A 7505-nucleotide genomic window follows, 5' to 3' on the forward strand; every position below is an offset into this window, starting at 1 on the left:
AATCCTGGATTGAGTCATTGGATTGCAGTGAAGAATATTCTCAAGTATCTTTGAAATACTAGAGATTATATGCTTCTATATTCAGGTCGAGACCTGAACCCCACTAGTTACACTGATTCTGATTTTCAATCAGACAACGATAGTTGGAAATCAACTTTTGGATCAGTGTTTACTCTTGGAGGAGGAGCAGTAGTCTGGAAAAGTATTAAACAAACTAGCATTGTAGACTCCACCATGGAAGCCGAGTATATAGCACCTTGTGAAGCAGCTAAGGAGGCTGTGCAGCTCAAAAAGTTCTATTCCGATCTGGAAGTAGTGCCAGATGTGTATAAGCCACTAGTCCTATACTGTGACAACAGTCGGGCAGTCGCTAACTCAAAGGAACCACAGAGTCACAAGAGGGGAAAGCACATCGAGATGAAGTATCACTTCGTAAGAGAGATAGTTCATTGAGGAGATGTTGTAGTTATGAAGATAGCTTCAGAGCATAATCTTGCAGATCCTTTCACAAAGACATTATCCTTAAAATCTTTTCAGGAGCATGTAAGATACATGGGAATTAGATAGATGCCTCATTTTCTTTAGGGCAAGTGGGAGATTGTTGGGAATTGTGCTCTGAAAGCATATGTAGTAGACATTGTTTTAAAAAATGAATAAATAAATTGAATTTGTTATGCATATATTTTATAGACTATATTATTCTGTGATAATATTAAGTAAATATCAGAAAAATTCCTAAGTTCATATATGTGATCTCAACCATGTATTGGTATGGGAGGATTGTGTTTCAGATAAATGAAATTGAATAGTTCGCAGTAAAATAAAGTTATGGAATCTTTAGATTAATTACTGCAAGTACGGTCCACTAGTATTATGAATACATGTGATCTAGATCCGGATTACTAGTGTAGTAGGACACTTTAGTGGAGGTATTTTATATATTAGAGAATATATAGAAGTGGAATAGATATGTTTATTAATACTTAGTTACTAGAAACTTTTGATTTGGGAACTCATTAATGTAAATGGTTGGGGACATAGTATACAGATAAGGAATCTATACCTTCTCGTAAGAGATTGAATAATCGTCTCTTAAGAGTTGACTTTTGGGACTGAAAGGTTATTGAGCTCAAATTCATAATTTAGTTATGAATTAACCTTCACTAGTAAAGTCAATGGTACTTAAGGAAACAAGATATAATTAAAAGGGTAAAACGGTAATTTTATTCCAGAATTATTATGGACCATTATTAGAGGGTTAATTTGTATGTAATGATTATATCAATGGACACTTTATTTTATAAAGTACTTAGTAAATGAAATGTCTATAATTACAAGAGTGTAGTCTCATATTTATAGTGGAGTAATCATGACATTAATAAATTAAGATTATTTAATTAAAGAGTTTAATTAATAATCTCAAATTTATTGGAGCTTGGAATTATAGGTCAATAGGTCCCCACAGTGGCTCTATTAACACTATTCCAGGCAAGAGTTGATATAAAGAGAAAAATAGTTGAAAAACATATTTAAGAGGAAATTTGTTCTTCGTGCCAAATATGCAATTATGTGATAATATTGATTATTTAATTAATTAATTACAAATTAGTTGTAATTAGCAAAATTAATTAATATTCAATTATTATGTAATTTTTGAAATTATAATAAATTAAATATTTAATTTCAAAATTATTATTTAATTTAAATTGGTTTTAATTAATTGGCAGAATTAATTAAATATCTTTATTTGAGTGGGAGATAATAATCTGATAAGTTCAAATTAGATTTGAATTTAAAAGATTGATATTTCTTTAAATAATTAATTATATTTGATAATTAGTTAAAAAGATAATTAATTCAAATTTGAACTAATTATCAGGTTGTTGAATTTTTATCTCATAAGGTAGTTGGAATAAATAATTAAATAATTATGGAAAAATCAAATATCCCTAAAATATAGGGTGGTACACAACACACACAGTCCATGGAATGTGTGTGGCGTGTACTACACAATTTTTTAGGGATGGATTTTTCAATTTTATTTATTTAATTAATTAATTAATTAATAATTGAAAAGTTATATTTTGGATATTTTCATTAATAAGATAATTAATTAATTAATTAAAAGATAAATTATAAATTGGTTATAGATTTATTTTTTAAATTTGAATATTTTCTATTTAAGTAAGACTTATCATAAAACAGACAAGAATATAATCAATATAGAATTTTATTCGCTCTGAAGAAAAGAGAACAATACTTTTCTATCTCTCCCTGAAAAAAAATAAAGAACTAATCTCAGGTCTATTCTCTTGATCTCATGTGTTGAGTAATCAAGTTGTATAAGAACTTAACTATCATTTATTCTCTAAGCACCCACACACTTCTTGAGGTGTAGAGAACGTTGTGGAAGATCTTGGTGTGAGTACCTGGGAGCAGCTTGGATAGGAAGTTCGTTCAAATTATGAAAAGATATCAAGGACACTTGATAGGCATCACGAGGAATGTTTTATATTCTTGCTTACGATTAATGTATGTATATTAATGGATCCGCATATTTAAAAGTAGTTTAAATATGTTATAAAATTTTTGTTGTACACTAGACCAACCCACCACCTTTCTGCTACGCATTAGGAAACTCGTTCCTAACACTATCTTGTTGAAAGTATCTATATAGTACAACCAGAAGGTGTGTAAGTTGCTAAAATAAATTTATGGATTAAAGCAAGCATCTATATCTTGGAATACCACCTTCGATGAAACAATTAAAACATATGGCTTCAAACATAATGTTGACGAAGCATGTGTATATAAATATATCAAAGGAAAAGTTGTGTTTTTCCTAGTTCTTTACGTGGATGACATTCTCCTCATTGGCAACGATCTATAGACACTATCAAAAGTAAAGAAGTGGTTAGGCGAAAAGTTTCAAATAAATGATTTGGGCAAGGCAAGCTGTGTTCTGGGAATCCGAATCCCAAGGGATAGGAAGAATAAGCTCTACGTACTTTCTCAAGCTAATTATATAGATAAGGTGCTTGAAAGGTTCCATGTGGAGAATTCCAAGAAAGGTCAGTTACTGACATTACTTTTTCCAAAGAGCAATGTCCAAAGACACCTCAGGAGGAGGAAGACATGAGAAAGTATCCCAATGCTTCAACAATTTGGAGTCTTATGTTTGCTATGTTGTGTACTACGCCGTACATATGCTATGGAGTAGGTAACTTATGGTGCACATAAGTTAGCAGATATTTACATTGCAGAAATAATGAGACTGCATGGTGTACCAAACTCCATCGTATCAGATCGCGACGGATGTTTTACCTCGACATTCTAGAATGGAATCCAAACAAGGTTGGGTACTAAACTAAAGTTCAGCACTTCATTCCACCCGCAAACAGACGGTCAAAGTGAACGAACAATTCAGACCCTGGAAGATATGCTAAGAGCCTGCGTGCTCAACTTTCAAGGGTCATGGAATGAGAAGCTTCCACTGATAGAGTTCGCTTACAATAATAGCTATCATGATTCCATCAAGATGGCTCCATATAAGGCTTTGTACGGAAGGAAATTTTGATCATCGATTCATTGGCACGAGAGCGGTGAAAGAAATTTTCTTGGATCGGATGAGGTTGATCAGATTACCAAGGACATCTGACAGATAAGGAACCGCTTGCAAATTTTGGTTGATCAACAACGCAAATATGCCGACCGACGCAGGAGACCCCTGGTGTTTGAGGTTGGCGATAATGTGCTGCTGAAGGTAGCTCCGCTACGAGGGGCTATGTGGTTCAGGAAGAAAGGAAAGCTTAGCCCAAGGTTAGTTGGACCTTTCAAAATCATAGAGAGGATCGAGGAAGTAGCTTATCGCTTAGCTTTTCTGCCTTCCATATCTAAGGTGCATGATGTGTTTCATGTATCGTTGTTGAGAAAATACATGCGTGATCCCTCGCATGTACTGAGCTATGAGCAGCTGAGTATTGATCCTCACCTCGTCTATGAGGAGAAGTCAGTGATGATTCTAGATCGAAAGGAAAAATTGTTGAGGAACAAGACGGTGCCATTGGTAAAGGTGCAGTGGTGTAACCATGGCATTGAATAGGAAACCTGGGAAACAGAAGACAAGATGAGGGAACTGTATCCTCATTTTTTTTTTAGTTTCGAGGACAAAACTTCTATAAATTATAGGTATTGTAACGTCCTGCGTTTCAGGTACCTTGAAACGACTCGGGTTGGGATTGTTTTCCCCGAGTTTAGAATATTATTTCAAATAATATTATATTTTTTTGGAATTTATTTCCATGAGTTATTGCTAGCCAAATTATGAATTTTCTGTTTAAAAGTCAAGGTAAGATTTCGGTCTTTGACAGACACAAAAACCTTGATCGGGTAAAAATCTCAGAAAATAAAATGAAAAACAATGGCAAATATATTTTGGGCATAAAATACATTCATAAAAATTAAAGTATGGTAAAAAAATAATAAACCTAAGGGGAAATGGAAATTTTAGGGCATTTTGTGTTAAATGCTTAACTTTACCGAATTGGGGAATTTATTCCATGAATCGACCTTAGGTTAAAATTTATTGTGTGATTAATTAAATTAAATTTGAGAGACATTTACTATAATTATTATGTGTTAAGTTTTGTTTTTAAAACATAATAAGAGTGAAAAAGGTTATAGGAAGTCAAATTGGATTTTTCTTCTTAGGAAATATTTATTAACCTTTATATATATAAAAAAAATAATATATATGATCACATATATAAAATGAGTGGTGGTCGGCCATGTAAAGTTTTAAATGGTGTTACAAAATGAATTAGTTTTAAATCCCATTTTAAATATTAGGGCTAATGGCAAGAGGATAGTAAAACAATCAAGTATTTTAGGATATTTTAGAGTAGTCTAAACCCTTCTAACCCCCCAAAATCCGACCCCCTCTCTGTCACAATCACTCTCATCTTTTTTGAAAACTCTCTCTCAAGTTTTCTCTCCATCTTCAACCTCAATAACACTAAGAAGGCTTGGAAGCATTAAGCTTTGGTCTAGGAAGGGTTTCCCTAAGGTAAAGTTTAAAAAAACTTGACTTTGTAAAGTTTTAACCATAGGTAATAGCTAACTATCTATGCTTGTGTGTTTATTTTTTAATATAGGGACCAAAATCCCTAAGGGTTTTGGTGAGAACCCTAAAATAAAATACAAGTTTTGAGCTGTGACTTCCAAGGGGTCAATCATCCACTGTCTATTTATTTATACTGTTATATTGTTGAGATTGAGTACATAAAATTGAGCTTTTGAAACACTCAAAAATGTTTTAAAATGAGTGAGTTATGCTATTTCAAAGTTTAGGTAAAAAAACTATTTTTTTCGTATTCTCAATTTCGGGACCAAGTTTGGACAGCCACTTAATAGGGCAAATGAACCCTGTTTTTTCTTAACTTTGGTGGACATAATCTTGGAATAACCTAGTATTCCACTGTAAAATATGGTAATAAAATACTTAATGGTTTGAAAGTTATTAAGTGCCAACATTTGGAAAAATTAAGGACATGAAAATAAGGTCATTTTTACCTCATTGTTTGAAAATAATTTTGACCTAAGATTTTTCAAAGTCCTAAATGGCCTACAAAAAATGGAATTGGGAAATTCTGTTAACAATTAGGTACGTAAATTTCAAGTTATGACATAACAAAGTATGTAGTTAAAAATGTGAAAAATATGATTTTCACACTTGGTGTAAAAATGAGATTTTGGAACTTAAGGTAAAAGTAAAATTTTGCTTATTGCAAGATAAAAACTTGGTAAGTCTTGCAAACATATTTTGACCTAAAATACCACTTTGAGATTAGTGAGAATTATTTTTATTAAAGAATTTTTATTCTTTCTAAAAGATAAAAGAATTAATTTATTAATAAGTTAATAAATTAAAAGAGCGTTTAAAATCCTATATTTTGAGAAAATAATTTAGTGAATTATTTTTCTAGTAAGTAAACTTGATAAATTGACTTAAGAAAAATTAACTAGTCAAGAAGGGAAAATTTTAACGGTTTCCCTAATTAAGATAAATTATGCAATTTTCTTAAAACTGTTTTTAGAGATTAAAACATTAAGAAAAATAAAAGGAAAATTAAGATTTTACTTTCTTAAAAAATAATTAAGGAATTTAATTAGTATTTTCAGGATATAATACTGGCTAAAATCTTTTATATATTTTACCGATTGTTGAAAGTACGGGTTAATAGCGAAACTTTTAAATAATAAGATTTTTAGCGGATTGTGGGAAAATACTATTGTGATACCCAAGCCTAGGTATCGAGACCATAGGGTAGATCTCCCCGAGACTTAGGGTTTAGTCTCAAATATGTTTGTATAAATTTCCTTCATGGGTTTAAAACCAAATAAGGATCTTTAATCCTTTCAAATAATTTTTAAAATGACCAAACTGCCCAAAATAATATTAATGAATTATAAAGTGCCATAATTAATCTGCGTATACTGTATGGATAATTACAGTATTGGCTAAGCATAATTGGATTACACATTGGAGGGTGAAATCATGCTCAGAGCAAATGACTCCAAGTAAGTCAACTTCTATTGTGTGGCTGCAACATGAAACGACTATTGTATTGCATGTTAGTATAGGGACACATGCACATATATACACTGTCATAGAAAGTTTCTTAGAGACGTTAGTCTAGTTGGTGCTGATTCAGAAAATAAGACCGGCAGATATCCATCATATTCTAGACGGCAGATCCCCGTCACACTAATTGATTTTATTTATGTCCGGTTCATTACCGCGACGAGTGGCCAAGAGGTGAGGATTGCTGGTTTAAACCTAGGGGCACCAAAATGAAAGGGACCTAGGGCCCCTAATGCTTACTTAATCAGTGAAAGGTTAGAATCCAAGCAAGTGCTCTGATAAGTTATTCCCAGATAGTAGCTGTGAATATTGGACTTTCAGTGAGAGTGCCTAAAGATACTAGGGGTTGCCAAGTTTGAGTGAGGCTGAACACCCTAGGGGCAACTGCTCACCAGCAACATTGATTAACATAGAAGTCTCTGTAAACCCGTGTAACATCGATTATACTCTTAAATAGTAGCAATGCCCTAGGTAACATGATAGTTACCCTTGATGGGGATATTTATTGGCTAGATCTTAGTGTTAAGACTCGGTTCACTCTTACAGATTAGAATTTATGCTGGAGGGTGTGTTATGCCCGAATTGTTGGAAGTTTTCGAGCGTTGGTCTTGAATTATATTGTGCTATATTATATCTTCTTGCTCTGGGATTTTTTGAGTGCAGGGATTTATAGGTTTATATGAAATAGTTGTGTTATATTATATTTGCTTGCTTTTCTGAGTGCGGGAATTTATCTGTTTATATGAAATAATTTGTCATTGGTTATTAGGCATGACCATAAGTTTGCCAGGACGCTTTTGCGTTCTTGAAATTGATTGTGTAGGGTCTGGATGGATCTGGAACCCTAATTCTTTGCATGCTT

This window comes from Humulus lupulus, chromosome 9 (assembly GCF_963169125.1).
Source record: "Humulus lupulus chromosome 9, drHumLupu1.1, whole genome shotgun sequence".
Classification (NCBI taxonomy): domain Eukaryota; kingdom Viridiplantae; phylum Streptophyta; class Magnoliopsida; order Rosales; family Cannabaceae; genus Humulus; species Humulus lupulus.